This window comes from Amblyraja radiata, chromosome 17 (assembly GCF_010909765.2).
Source record: "Amblyraja radiata isolate CabotCenter1 chromosome 17, sAmbRad1.1.pri, whole genome shotgun sequence".
Classification (NCBI taxonomy): domain Eukaryota; kingdom Metazoa; phylum Chordata; class Chondrichthyes; order Rajiformes; family Rajidae; genus Amblyraja; species Amblyraja radiata.
The window spans coordinates 34,621,928-34,637,533 of record NC_045972.1 but is presented as its reverse complement, the minus strand read 5'-3'; the positions used below and the strand labels follow the sequence as shown (position 1 = coordinate 34,637,533).

Here is a 15,606-nt window from a genome sequence, read left to right as displayed (position 1 = left end):
GATGGAAGATCTATGATAACATCTTCCCATGGTCCTGTCAGTAACAATGTACTTTGTATTGGTTCAGGTAGATTGCGTCTGCTTACCATCTGATATCTATGGCATGACCTCATATGTCGGCATGTTCCACATCTTTTCCCATCCCCGGCCACCATACCTCTGTACGAAGATTTTGTTTAGTTCCAACAACTCCTAAAGGTCCTTCATAAGCTAACGCGACCATCCTTGCTCTCGGGTATTGTTGGCACTATGATCTTGTTTCCTCTCAGCACACACTTTCCAATTGTCCAATCTGATAGCTGCGTGGACATTCCTCTAGTTCACCTCTTTGGATCCGGTCTCAAACATCTTGTAGGTCTGGATCCGTATAGGTCTCTTCCTCTATTTCCCTTGTTCTCATTGCTCTTGGTGGAGAGTCTGCTGCGACAAATTGTATAAATGATCCTGCTTCTGTCTCCAGTGTAGACCCTTGCAGCTTGTCTACCTTCAGCAATGTGGATAATGAGTCAGTTATATTGTTCTTTCCAGCCGTGTGGATCACTCTGTATTTGTACTGTTGGGAGTCTAAGCATCTATCTTTCAATATGGGTGCACGGTTTGGATCAAGGGAAGAAGATTGTCTCCAATACAATACAATACCGTTTATTGTCATTTGAACTTCAAATGAAGTTCAAACGAAATTTGGTTTCTGCAGTCATACAACAAGAAAAAAACCAGGACACACAATTAACACAAACATCCATCATAGTGAATCTCCTCCTCACTGTGATCCAGTGGTTTGTGGTTTGTTCACAACACATACTTGATGCCATACAGGTATGCTCACATGCCCACAACAAAGCCAAAGCCTCCTATTCTGTCTGGGAGTATCTTCAAATAACCAAACCAAGGAAACTCCTTACTTCAGTAGCATCTCTTGGTTCTCGAACTTCTTTCACAGCTTCAATCTTACCCTCAATATCAATCAATATCAGTTTTATTCGGGTGGATTGATGCCATTACTGGTCACCTTGTGGCCCATAAACACCAATTCTGAAACACCAAGCAAACATTTGTCCACATTCACTGTCAATCCATCAGCCTTCAACCGAGCCCGTGTCTGCCTGAGCCTCTCATCATGTTCCTTACGTGTGGTACCATGAATAATGATATCATCTGAGATTTTTGAGGTTCCAGGAATCCCTTGAATTACCTTGTGAATTTCATATTGGTAAATCTCTGACTTCAAACAACAACTTCCTATATTGGTAGAGTCCACGATGTGTGACAAAAGTAGTTATTTTCCTTGATTCTAGGTCAGAAGGGCCTGTCCCACTTACACAACTTTTTCGGCAACTGCCGGCACCCGTCATAGGTCATTACAGGTCGCCGAAAAATTTCACCATGTTGAAAATCCACCGGCGACCAGAACAAGGTATGACTCTTTGGGTGACTACTCACGACCATACAGGCTTCACCCCGTGATATGTCGCCAGGGTGTTGCCCGTATGGTCGTGTGTACTCTCCTAGTCACCCAAAGAGTCGTAGCATCTTTCTGGTCGCCGCTGAATTTTCAACATGTTGAAAATTTTTCCGCGACCTATGACGGGTGCCGGCAGTCGCCGAAAAATTCGCGTAAGTGGGACAGGCCTTTGACTCCAACTAATGATAACTCCACTTTAGGTCTAGCTTTGCAAATATTTTGCTTGTAGACAGTGGCGGACCTATATTTTTGGGGCCTGAAGCTTGAACTGTTATGGGAGCCCCTTCGCAATGAGGTCTGGGTAACCACTGTTATCTTCTTCAATGGGATTGTTCCACGACAGGCTGGCTAGACCCCAGGTGGGGTCCAGGGGCAGCGCCCCGGTGGGGGTTTAGCGGGCTACGCCCCCTGAGCTCCTACATTTTCAATAAATTGAAAGTAATTCTCAAGCTTTCTGCTGGTAGTTTACATAACAGAAGCTTAGAATTTTTCTAACACACAAGCAGTAAAATAACCCCCAAAATATATATATTTCATGAAATAGCCAATAGATATTTCTATCATCATTCACAATCAGTACCCCATTTCTGCCTTCTCCCCATATCCCTTGACTCTGCTATCTTTAAGAGCTTTATCTATCGCTCTCTTGAAAGCCTCCAGAGAATTGGTCTCCACTGCCAATGCACTCTTGAAGATTGCGAAGTGAGGGGATATGGGGAGAAGGCACGAACGGGGTACTAATTGTTGATGATCAGCCATGATCACATTGAATGATGGTGCTGGCTTGAAGGGCCGAATGGCCTAGTCCTGCATCTATTGTCTATTCACAACTCTCTCTGTGAAAAAGCATTTCCTCATCTCCGTTTGAAATGGCCTACCCCTTATTCTTAAACTGTGGTCCCTGGTTCTGGACTCTCCCAGCATTGGAAACATGTGTCTTGCCTCTAGCGTGTTCAAACCCTTAAGAATGTTATATGTTTCAATAAATGGCATCATACAGCTAAAACAATCTTTACAAAAAATATGTTACCTGAAATGTCTCTTTGCCTAGCACTAAGATGAGAAAAATCGTTTTCACCCAGAGTTGTGAATTTGTGGAATTCTCTGCCACAGAAAGCAGTGGTCTCGTCTCCTTCAGCAGCATCTCGGTCTCCTTCCTGAACACAGACACCCACTTCTCCTCACCTCACATACGCTCACTTTCCCTCGTCTACGCACCTACACCTCGACTAATCCCATCGCCTCACTAAACCCCTCGCCTCGACAATGCCTCACTACTAAACTTCTCCTCACACGTAAACCTCACCTCGACTAAACCTCGCCCCTCAAATGAACCTCATACCTCACCTCAAACCTTAACCCCACCTCAAACCTTAACCCCACCTCAAACCTTAACCCCACCTCAAACCTTAACCCCACCTCAAACCTTAACCCCACCTCAAACCTTAACCCCACCTCAAACCTTAACCCCACCTCAATTTAGCTAAACCTCACACCTAATCCGCGCCTCGACTAATCGCCGCCTCTCTCTCACTCCCGCTATTTATAGCCCCCCCCCCCCCCCCCCCGGCCATTGGCGGAGCCCCACGTGAGTGGAATGGCTCCAACCGGGGGGACGGGGCCGAGTGTGGAAAGCGGCGTAGGCGCATTGCCCGAGAGAGCCGCTGGGTGAGGAGGGGAGGGGCTCACACGCAGTGATGTTGACGTCGAGTTCGAGCCCGCTCCCCCGCCCGCGGAGGCCACAGCCCCTCCCCGCGGCAGGGGCTGCGGGATTTAAATCGGAAGAATATACTTTTAGACTACTCCCCATGATTAGGGGCCCTGAAGCTTAAGCTTCATTTATTTCACAGTAGATCCCCCCTGCTTGTAGATAGCACTTGTAGGACCTTATCACAGTAGGTATGGGGTGCCTCTCGCAGTATTGCCTTGTTTACTTGTCTCATGTCCACGCAAAGCCGTATCTCTCCGTTTGATTTTGGTACTACTACAACTGGACTGACCCATGGCGTCGATTCTTCAGGTTCAATTATATTCTGTTCAATGAGGTCTTGGAACTTAGCTTCAATCTTTTCTCTTAATTCGAATGGAGTTCTCTTCATTGGTTGTGCTACAGGCTTAACATTGGGTTTATCTTAAGTTTGACTCGATGATTATGCCATTTTCCAAAGCTTTTAAATACTGGCTTGAACTTCTCCTTTATGTCCACATATGACTTCAGTGAGTTCACATTTTTCCCAATGTGTAGCAGACCTAATGCTTGGGAAGTCTCTCTACTCATGGGTAGCTCCTTTCTCCTCAATTACTACAAATTCAGTTATTGTGTGCTTATCACCTGCTTGGACCTCTGCCTTGAAACATCCAACCATCTGGAGTGGTTTTGATGATGTATAAGGATACAATTTCTTCTCACATTTCCTTGAAGTTCATTTTATCTTAACATATTTTAAATCTTAATCAATGTTATCAATAACATTGCTGCCACTTCCAGAGTCTACTACAATATCTACTTCCATAATCTCACCAGTACCTTTGAGTGTTTATTGTTAATAGCAAAAGCATATCCTGCATCCATCCATGTTTCATCACATTTACCTTCAATCCAACATTTAACAACATGGCGTGAATTTTGTAGTATCCACCTATCTGCCCTCTTCTTCCTCCAAATCTATTTGTTTTTCCATCGTCTCTCTTTGGTTTGCTCAACACTTCTTTGCAAAATTATATATTTCTCCACACTTTCTGCATGTTTGACCCCTGACATGGCAGCATGAATCCATGCTAAAATGTCCAAAATTTCCACATCTAAAACACTCACAGTCATCTTCAGTTTTGGAATGACCCTTACCATGTCCATGTCCCTTGCTAGTGCCAGTGGATATCATCTTGTTAACGCAGCTTCCTCCATCCAATCTCATGGTCAGAAACTGGGTTTCCACGGCTTCAAATGAACAGGCAAATGTCAGTGTTTTCACTAATGTTAGCGTGTCACCTTTCTCCAACAACTTGCATCTCAAGCCATTTGATTTGCAACTTTGCACAAACTGACCCCAGATTTGATTCTGCAACTCTGACTCCAATTTCTTCAGATTCATTATATTCTTTATATTTATTAAGATTTGTGCAAAATGTTCTGTATACAGGTTATATTAAGAAGATGGTAATCCAAAACAAGTACAGATTCCAATATGTTCCAAATAATGGAGTTAATGTTAATGGAACAATTACAGAACAACATGTCAAATAAGTGTGTAAAATACCAACATGGAAAGGTGTTTTACTGGTATAATAGATGCCAAAAATAGGTATCTTAAAGTTGTTATATACAACTCATCGCAAAAAGGTTTGTAGACAAGAACAATGGACTAAATAAATGTGTAAATCAATTATATTTAAAACTGGCATATATTATATGTAGTTAGTTATGTAATTTCACCTGTGTAAGCTGCTAATCGTTTATGTAGCGACCACAACATGATAAGTTTTAATCTTAAATTTGAGAGGGAGAAGGTGAAATTGGATGTGTCGGTATTGCAGCTGGGCAAAGGGACTCCAGAAGCACGAGGGAGGAGCTGGCCAAAGTTGACTGGAAAGGGACCCCAGCAAGGATGATGGTGGAACAGCAATGGCAGAAATTTCTGGGAATAATTCGGAAGATGCAGGACCTTTTCATTCCAAAGAGGAAGAAAGATTCTAGGGTTAGAAAGAGGAGACTGTGGCTGTCAAGAAAAGTCAAGGACAGTATAAGGCTAAAAGAGAAGGGGTATAGCATTCTTACATATTTGCATATAGCGTATAGCAAAGATTGGTGGGAAGCTAATCTGGGATTTTGGGAAGCTTTTAAAGAACAACAGAGGGGACTAAAAAGAAAATACAGGGAGAAAAGATGGAATACGAATGTAAGCTATCCAATAATATAAAAAGCCGATAATGTAAAAGAGGATAGCAAAGTTTCTTCAGTTATATATAGAGCAAGAAAGAGGCAAGAGTAGACGTTAGACTGCTGGAGAATGATGCAGGAGAAGTTTTAATAGGGAATATAGAAATGGCAGAGGAGTTGAATAACATTTTTGCATCATCTTCATGGTGGAAGACATCAGCAACGTACCTGAAATTCAAGAGAGTCAGGAGGTGGAAGTTAGAGTGGCTATCATGAGGGAAAAGGTGGTTGGGAAGCTGAAAGGGTTGAAGGTGGATAAATCACCTAGGCCGGATGGACTGTACTCTAGGATTCTGAAAGAGGTGACTTTAGAGATTGTGGACGCATTTATATTGATATTTCAGGAATCACTGGAGTCAGGAGTGGTCCCAGATGATTGGAAAATTGTCAATATTACCCGGCTACACAAAAAGGGAGCAAGGCAGATTAGAGGGAACAATAGGCCGTTAGTCTGACTTCAGTGGTTGGTAAGATTTTAGAGTCTACTAGACCAAGTGGGACCCGTTCCCCCAATGCAATATTCCACCACTCATCCATAGCCCCCAACTGCGCATGTGCGGCTGACGGGTTCCCGGATGAGACGCCAGAGATCCCCGTTGTGACGCGAGTCACGGCAACCCTCCTCCAACTGCGCCTCGCCATTCCTCTTCTTACCACTATCCTCCTCCATTCGCCCTCATCCCTAGCACTCCCTCCCCTTCCTTTTCACCCTCTCTCTTCTTTCCCCTCTCCTCCTCCCCTCCCTACCCCCTCCTCTCCCTCTATCCCCCTGCTCCCCCACTCCTCACCTCCTCCTATCCCACTCCTCCACACTCCCTCCTCACCCCCACTTTCCCCTCCCTCTCCCCCTACCCCCTCCTTTCCCTCTATCCCCTGCTCCCCCACTCATCACCTACACCCTATCCCACCGTCCCACAATGAAAATTGTGGAAGCAGTCGGCGCTTCCTGGAGCCAATGAATGGACTTGACTTTTGGGTCGGTGTTGGTGCTCCCTTGAGCCAATCCATCCTTTCCAAGGGAGGGGGCAGTGGGCGCTTCTCAGAGCCAATGAATTGACTCGACGTTTGGGTCGGCATCGGCGCTCCCGGGAAGCAATGAATCCTTCCCATGTGGGGTGGAAGTCGGCACTTCCCGGAGCCAATGAGTGGACTCGACCTTTGGGTCGGCGTCGGCGCTCCCTTGAGCCAATCAATCCTACCCACGTTCGGGGGGGGGGGGGGGCACAAAAATCTCACTCTTTACTCTTATTGAAGCTGCTGCTCCCATTGTCTCTCTTGTCACCTCTCCCTCCCTCTCCTTTTCCCTACCCTCAGTCACCCCCTCCCTCACCTCTCCCCTTTCACACTCCCCCATTAAAGAAATGTTTAAATAACATTTCTTCTCCTCCCATCCCCACTCCGTCTACTCTCATAGGTTCTGTATTGGCAGCAGAGATCACATTATGATGTCATTTTCAATTTTTGGAATGTTCACTGCAGCATGTGCCTGAGATCCCATTGTGATGTCATTTTCGGTTTTCGGAATCTTCACGGCAACTTGAGTAAATGAGATCCCATTGGGATTGTGAGATACCATTGTGACATCATCACTAGAAGCTGGAGTGGCAGCGTCGGAAGAAAGCTGTGGAAATGTTTTTGTAAAACGCCAATCAATCTTAGCGTCAATGAATAGACTCAACTTTTGCCTCGACCCCTCCCCCCTGTCTCACACTCCCCCCCCCTTGTGCGGCCTAGTTGGACTGAATATGGTGGCGCGCAGCATGCTCTTTCAAGCTGCTGCTGCCGTTTCCATTGGCAACCCCCAACGCAATATTCCACCACTCACGAGTTCCCCCAACGCAACCCGTTTCCATCACTCACCAGTTCCCCAATGCATCTCTCTCTCTCTCTCCCTCTCCCTCTCCCTCTCCCTCTCCCTCTCCCTGTCCTCTCTCTCCCTCTCCCTCCCTCTCTCTCTCTCTCTCTCTCCCTCGATGGTGGCGCGCAGCATTCTCCTCCAAGCTTCTGCTACCGTTACCATTGGCAACCTCCCCTTCAAGCTGTTGCTGCCATTACCTTTGTCAACGTCCCATTTCGATGTAATTGTCACACTCGGTAGCGTGTGTAAATGAGAGCCCATTGGGATTGGTGCATTGTGACATCGTCACTGGAAGCTGCTGGAAGACTCTTTCTCAGAAGCCGTTATTGGCTTTTTTACAAACTTTAATCATCAATAACTTGTGAAATATAGCATCAAATCTGGAGGGAGCCTGATTATCGCGACGACCGGAAAAATGTGAGTAAGATTCTGTAAAAATGTCAGCGCTACCGCATAGCGTTTGGCAAAGATACAAAAACACGCACACACGCACAAACATACGTTATTGATGATTAAAGTTTTTTAACAAGATGAGACTTTTATAAGTATACTAGACCAAGTGCAGACCCGTTGGGTCTGTTTCCCCAACGGCGTTTGCGGGGGGGGGGGGGGTGGGGGGGTGAGAAGAGGGGAGGGAGGGGAGAGGAGGAGGAGGAAACAGGATAGATTTGGGAGGGAAAGGAGAGCGGGGTAGGGGGTGAGAGATGGGGAGAGAGATGTGGGGGAGGGGGGATGGGGAAGATGGGAAGGAGGGAGGGAGAGGGAGAGGGGTGGGGGAGAGAGGGGAAAGAATGGGGAGGGGAAGGGGGAGAGAAGTGGAAGAGTGGGGAGGGAGGAGGAGAGGGGTAGGGGGAGTGATGTACCTGCCTTCTCTCCATACCCCCTGATCCCTTTAGCCAACGCAGCCGTTCCTTACCCGTAGCCCCCACTGGGGGGGGGGGGGGGGGGGCGGCATCACACACACTAACCACCCCCACACACAGAGTTGGAAAAGTGTATAAACACCATTCCCTACCTGTAGCCCCCAGGGGAGACGTGGTCGTCGAAGTCGGGTCCCGGCCGTCTTAAAATAGCGTATCTTGAAGTCGTCAAAGTCGGGTCCGTCTCGGCAACGCGGGGGGGGGGGGGGGGTGGCGGGGCAGCATCACACACACGAAGCATCCCCACACACAGAGCCTTAAAAGTGTAATGCCCCAACGCAGCCGTTGCCTACCCGTAGCCCCCACGGGAGACGTGGTCCTCGAAGTAGAGCCGTTCCCGAAAGGCCGTTTTTAAATGGCGTCGCTTGAGGTTGTGCTGCGGGCGCCAGGAGCCGTTATGGTCGCTGGCCAGCAGGAGGCGACAAAATGAGTGAGGGGGGGGAGGGGAGAGAGGGGAAAGAGTGGGGAGGGAGAGTGGAGGGGAAGGGGGAGAGAAGTGGAAGAGTGGGGAGGGAGGAGGAGAGGGGGAGGGGGAGGGATGGAAGAGGGACAGAGGGATAGGGGGAAGGGGGGGGGGGGGAGAGAGGGATTGGAGAGGGGTGAGGAGAGGGAGAGGGGGAGGAGAGAAGGGGGAGAGAAGTGGAAGAGTGGGGAGGGAGGGAGGGGTAGAAGGGTAGCGGGAGTGGAGGAAGAGAGACGGGGGAGTGGTGGAAGAGGGACAAGGGTAGGGGAAGGGGTGGGGGAGAGGGGAAGGGAAGGGAGGGGTGGGGGTGGGAGAGGCGTGGGGTAAGGGGATAGAAGTGGAAGAGTGGGGAGGGAGGGGTAGGGGGAGTGGTGAAAGAGGGACAGAGGGGTAGGGGGAAGGGGGTGGTGGTAGAGAGGGAAGGGGGGTGGGGGAGAGAGGGATGGGTGGGAGAGGGAGGGGGGTGAGGAGAGGGAAACATAGAAGCATAGAAATTAAGTGCAGGAGTAGGCCATTTGGCCCTTCGAGCCTGCACCACCATTCAATATGATCATGGCTGATCATCCAACTCAGTATCCTGTACCTGCCTTCTCTTCATACCCCCTGATCCCTTTAGCCACAAGGGACACATCCAACTCCCTCTTAAATATAGCCAATGAACTGGCCTCAACTACCTTCTGTGGCAGAGAGTTCCAGAGACTCACCACTATCTGTGTGAAAAATGTTTTCCTCATCTCAGTACTAAAGGATTTCCCCTTTATCTTTAAACTGTGACCCGCTTGTCCTAGACTTCCCCAACATCGGGAACAATCTTCCTGCATCAGACAAATGCAATTCAGGACTTTTCACTTCACAAGCAAAGTCAGAATGACGGTTAGTGAAGAATTCGAACAATCGCGGAGCGTTCAAATGCTGCGCACGCCTCCTGCACCAAAGTGGGGGGGGGGGGGGAGCGTGTGTCGTCACACACAAAGATCTTTGGTCACACACTATGCACGCGCATCCACAAACAGATGAGCGTCTTCTTGAATGGAGAGCGCGTGGCTGCCTCCACAAACAGTCACACACACTGTTGACCTGCCCCCGCAAAAAATATTTTGTGTGGAAGGGGAGGGGGAGGGTGGAGAGGGAGCGGGGGGGGGGGGAGGAGAGGAGGGGGGAGAGAGGTGAAGGGGGGGGGGGGGGGGGGGGGGTTGGAGCGGGCGTGCATGAGTCGAGAGAAGAGAGAGGCTGGTACAACAACAAAAAACCTGGATAAACTCAGCGGGTGCAGCAGCATCTATGGACCGAAGGAAAAGGGCAACGTTTTTGGCCGAAACCCATTCTTCCGGGTTTCGCTCCATAGATGCTGCCCCACCCACTGAGTTTATCCAGGTTTTTTTATGTCTACCTTCGATTTTCCAGCATCTGTAGTTCCTTCTTAAAGACAGAGTGTGCACGGTAAGGGAATGAGGAGGGAGAGGGGGAAGAGTGTGGAGGGATGGGGAGAGTGGGATTGGAGGGGGAGAGGGGTGGGGGGAGAGAGGGGAAAGAGTGTGGGGGGGAGGGGGGGACTAAGCTATAACAGTAAATTAAACATTGTCACTAATGCCAGCGTGTTTTAGAGTAATCCCTTCTGATTTGCTGGAACACAAAGAAGGACCCCATGAAACAACTAACTCACTTCAGCAGGGACTTTGCTTTCTTGCACTTTAATCGACCTCGCAGCACTTTCTTCAGCTTTTTTTATGCTTTTCCCACTAAATACAATGAACCTGCTGCAAGTTTCCACAACATTTATTCCACAGATCAACACATCGGAATCTCCAGTAAAACAGGCATCTGTAAAGCTCCCTCAGCCATTTTGTGTGCTAGCCTGAAACAAAGCGCGTGATTGGCCAACTGGCAGACAACTCAATGTTAAACGTGCTTTGATCGGACTAAAAAATTCCCGACATTTTTCCCGTGTTTCTGAGTTTCAGTGGTGATTGTTTTAAATATTTTTACACAATATGTTAAAATTTCATGTAGTTTGGTGACTTGGGTCACGAAACTGCAGAATAAAGCTCATCGGCCCACAGCCTATTATCTGTACTCCCTCTATGTCAACAATGTATTTGAGCATTGGGCATTGTGACATCACACGATGGAACGTTCACCAGGTGCTGGGGCTCCTGCAAAGGCATATGTAAATGGATCCATTCCGATTGGACATCTGTGAGCATCGGGCATTGTGACATCACACAATGGAACGTTCACCAGGGGCTGGGGCCGTTTCTATGGGTGTGAAGCCAGTTTATTTTTGAAATAGTGTGGGGGGGGGGGGGGGGGGGGAAGGATTTGATTAAAAACGTGCACTTAAACACGACGAAATGTAATGAGGAGCGGATACTTTGAAAGAAAAGTGAAATCTCTACCGAAATGGAAAAGATGTCGGCGATTCTGCTTTTCCCCTTATCCTTAAACTGTGACCCCTTGTTCTGGTCTTCCCCAACATCCGGAACAATCTTCCTGCATCTAGCCTGTCCAACCCCTTAAGAATGTTATACGTTTCTATAAGATACCCCCTCAATCTTCTAAAATCTAGCGAGTACAAGGCGAGTCTATCCAGTTTTTCTTCATATGAAAGTTCTGACATTCCAGGAATCAGTCTGGTGAACCTTCTCTGTACTGTCACTATGGCAACGATATCTTTGAGCATTGGGCATTGTGACATCACACGATGGAACGTTCACCATTGGCTGGGGCTCCTGCATAGGCATATGTAAATGAATCCATTCCGATTGGACATATGTGAGCATCGGGCATTGTGACATCACACGATGGAACGTTCAGCAGGGGCTGGGGATGGTGAAGCTTCTGTGGGTGAGAAGCCAGTTTAGTTTTGAAATTTTGGGGGGGGGGGGGGAAGGATTTGATTAAAAACGTGTACTTAAACACAACGAAATGTAATGAGGAGCGGATACTTAGAAAGAAAAGTGAAATCTCTACCGAAATGGAAAAGACGTCGGCGATTCCGCGTCCAGTTTCGGAGTTGCAGGGAATCAAAGGAAGAAATGCGGCCGGAAGCCGTGCATGTAAATTGATTCATTCCGATTGGATGTCTGCGAGCGTCGGGCATGGCGATTGGACGTCTGCGAGCATCGGGCATTGTGACATCGCACGGCGGGAACGAATCGAAAGGCAGACAGGCAGCCGGACGGATGTCGGACGGATGGGGCGAGAGTTTTATAGAATAACTAGACCAAGTGCAGACCCGTTGGGTCTGTTTCCCCAATGGCGTTTGCGGGGGGGGGGGGGGTGAGAAGAGGGGGGGGGGGGGAGAGGAGGAGGAGGAAACGGGATAGATTTGGGAGGGAAAGGAGAGCGGGGTAGGGGGTGAGAGATGGGGAGAGAGATGTGGGGGAGGGGGGATGGTGAAGATGGGGAGGAGGGAGGGAGAGGGAGAGAGGGGAAAGAGGGGGGAGGGAGAGTGGAGGGGAAGGGGGAGAGAAGTGGAAGAGTGGGGAGGGAGGGAGGGGTAGGGGGAGTGATGTACCTGCCTTCTCTCCATACCCCCTGATCCCTTTAGCCAACACAGCCGTTCCCTACCCGTAACCCCCACTGGGGGGGGGGGGGGCGGCATCACACACACTAACCACCCCCACACACAGAGTTGGAAAAGTGTATAAAGACCGTTCCCTATCTGTAGTCCCCAGGGGAGACGTGGTCGTTGAAGTCGGGTCCCGACCGTCTTAAAATAGCGTATCTTGAAGTCGGGGCCGTCTCGGCAACGCGGGGGGGGGGGGTGGGTGGCGGGGCGGTATCACACACACGAAGCATCCCCACACACAGAGCCTTAAAAGTGTAATGCCCCAACGCAGCCGTTGCCTACCCGTAGCCCCTACGGGAGACGTGGTCCTCGAAGTAGAGCCGTTCCCGAAAGGCCATTTTGAAATGGCGTCGCTTGAGGTTGTGCTGCGGGCGCCAGCAGCCGTTATGGTCGCTGGCCAGCAGGAGGTGACAAAATGAGTGAGTTGGGGGGGGGGAGAAGGATTTAATGAAAAAAATGGACATAAACATAACGAAATGTAATGAGGAGTGGATAGCTGGAAGGGAAAGTGAAATGTCTACCGAAATGGCTGCTTGTATGGGTGTGAAGCGAGTTTATTTTTGAAAAACTGGGGGGTGGGGGGGGGGGGGGGGAGAAGGATTTGGTTAAAAACGTGTACTTAAACACGACGAAATGTAATGAGGAGCGGATACTTAGAAAGAAATGTGAAATCTGTACCGAAATGGAAAAGATGTCGGCGATTCTGCTTTCCCCCTTATCCTTAAACTTTGACCCCTTGTTCTGGTCTTCCCCAACATCCGGAACAATTTTTTCTGCATCTAGCCCGTCCAACCCCTTAAGAATTTTATACGTTTCTATAAGATACCCCTTTAATCTTCTAAAATCTAGCAAGTACAAGGCGAGTCTATCCAGTCTTTCTTCATATGAAAGTTCTGACATTCCAGGAATCAGTATGGTGAACCTTCTCTGTACTCCCTCTCTATGGCAACGATGTCTTTGAGCATTGGGCTTTGTGACATCACACAATGGAACGTTCACCATTGGCTGGGGCTCCTGCATAGGCATATGTAAATGAATCCATTCCGATTGGACATATGTGAACATTGGGCATTGTGACATCACACGATGGAACGTTCAGCAGGGGATGGTGCTGTTGCTGATTCTATGGGTGTGAAGCCAGTTTATTTTTGAAATAATGGGGGGGGGGGGGGGGGGAAGGATTTGATTAAAAACGTGTACTTAAACACGACGGAATGTAATGAGAAGCGGATACTTAGAAAGAAAAGTGAAATCTCTACCGAAATGGAAAAGACGTCGGCGATTCTGCGTCCGGTTTCGGAGTTGCAGGGAATCAATGGAAGAAATGCGGCCGGAAGCCGTACATGTAAATGGATCCATTCCGATTGGACGTCTGCGAGCGTCGGGCATCGCGATTGGACGTCTGCGAGCATCGGGCATTGTGACATCGCACGGCGGGAACGAATCGAAAGGCAGAAAGGCAGCCGGACGGATGTCGGACGGATGGGGCGAGAGTTTTATAGAATAACTAGACCAAGTGCAGACCCGTTGGGTCTGTTTCCCCAACGGCGTTTTGCAGGGGGGGGGGAGGGGGGGCTGCGGCATCAAACTCATATTAACCAACCCCCAAACACACAGGTGGGGGGGGGGGGGGGGGATGTGAAGTGGGGAGGGAGGGGAGAGGAGGTGGAGGAAATGGGACAGATTTGGGAGGGAAAGGAGAGCGGGGTAGGGGGTGAGAGAGGGGGATGGGGAGAGAGATGTGGGGGAGGGGGAGGATGGGGAGGTAGGGGAGGAGGGAGGGAGGGGGAGAGGGGTGGGGGAGAGAGGGGAAAGAGTGGGGAGGGAGAGTGGAGGGGGAAGGGGGGGAGGTGGAAGAGTGGGGAGGGGGGGGGAGAGGGGTAGGGGGAGTGATGGAAGAGGGACAGAGGGGTAGGAGGAAGGGGGTGGCGTAGAGAGGGAAGGGGATAGAGGGATGGGTGGGAGGGGGTGCGGAGAGGGAAACATAGAACCATTGAAATTAAGTGCAGGAGTAGGCCATTCGGCCCTTCGAGCCTGCACCACCATTCAATATGATCGTGGCTGATCATCCAACTCAGTATCCTGTACCTGCCTTCTCTCCATACCCCCTGATCCCTTTAGCCACAAGGACCACATCTAACTCCCTCTTAAATACAGCCAATGAACAGGCCTCAACTACCTTCTGTGCCAGTGAATTCCAGAGATTCACCACTCTCTGTGTGAAAAATGTTTTTCTCATCTCAGTCCTAAAGGATTTACCTCTTATCCTTAAACTGTGACCCCTTGTTCTGGACTTCCCCAACATCTGGAACAATCTTCCTGCATCTAGCCTGTCCAACCCCTTAAGAATTTTGTAAGTTTCTATAAGATACCCCCTCAATCTTCTAAATTCTAGCATGTACAAGCCGAGTCTATCCAGTCTTTCGTCATATGAAAGTCCTGACAACCCAGGAATTAGTCTGGTGAACCTTCTCTGTACTCCCTCTATGGCAACAATGTATTTGAACATTGGGCATTGTGACATCACACAATGGAACGTTCACCAAGTGCTTGTGCTCCTGCAAAGGCATATGTAAATGGATCCATTCCGATTGGACATCTGTGAGCATAGGGCATTGTGACATCACACGATGGAACGTTCACCAGGGGCTGGGGCTGGTGATGCTTCTATGGGTGAGAAGCCAGTTTATTTTTGAAATATTGGGGGGGGGGGGTGAAGGATTTGATTAAAAACGTGCACTTAAACACGACGACCAATGGCAAACCCGTTGGGTCTGATCCCCCAACGCAGCCGTACCCTACCCGTAGCCCCCACTGGGGGGGGGGGGGCGGCATCACCCCCACTAACCACCCCCACACACAGAGTTGGAAAAGTGTATAAAGACCGTCCCCTACCTGTAGCCCCCAGCGGAGACGTGGTCGTCGAAGTCGGGTTCTGGCCGTCTTAAAATAGCGTATATTGAAGTCGTTGAAGTCGGGTCCGTCTCGGCAACGGGGGGGGGGAGGGGGTGGCGGGGCGGCATCACACACACGAAGCATCCCCACACACAGAGTCTTAAAAGTGTAATGCCCCAACGCAGCCGTTGCCTACCCGTAGCCCCCACGGGAGACGTGGTCCTCGAAGTAGAGCCGTTCCCGAAAGGCCGTTTTTAAATGGCGTCGCGTGAGGTTGTGCTGCGGGCACCAGCAGCCGTTATGGTCGCAGGCCAGCAGGAGGCGACAAAATGAGTGAGGGGGGGGGGGGGAGGAGAATGTTTTAAAGAAAAAAATGGACATAAACATAACGAAATGTAATGAGGAGTGGATAGCTGGAAGGGAAAGTGAAATGTCTACCGAAATGGCTGCTTGTATGGGTGAGTAGCCAGTTTTTATTTGAAAAACTGGGGGGGGGGGGG

General features: G+C 49.4%; 1 protein-coding gene and 1 long non-coding RNA gene across 2 annotated transcripts in view; both read right to left on the bottom strand.

The window, feature by feature from the left end:
• LOC116982719 (Y+L amino acid transporter 2-like) overlaps positions 1–15,606 on the bottom strand; it is a 56,354-nt gene that overhangs the window by 12,042 nt on the left and 28,706 nt on the right. The gene's annotated exons all lie outside the window — the stretch shown is intronic.
• Positions 1,688–9,492, bottom strand: LOC116982720. Its single transcript, XR_004414521.1, has 3 exons — positions 9,483–9,492; positions 9,341–9,350; positions 1,688–1,806 (listed from the first exon to the last, which is right to left on the bottom strand). It is a non-coding gene; the product is annotated as an uncharacterized LOC116982720 (long non-coding RNA).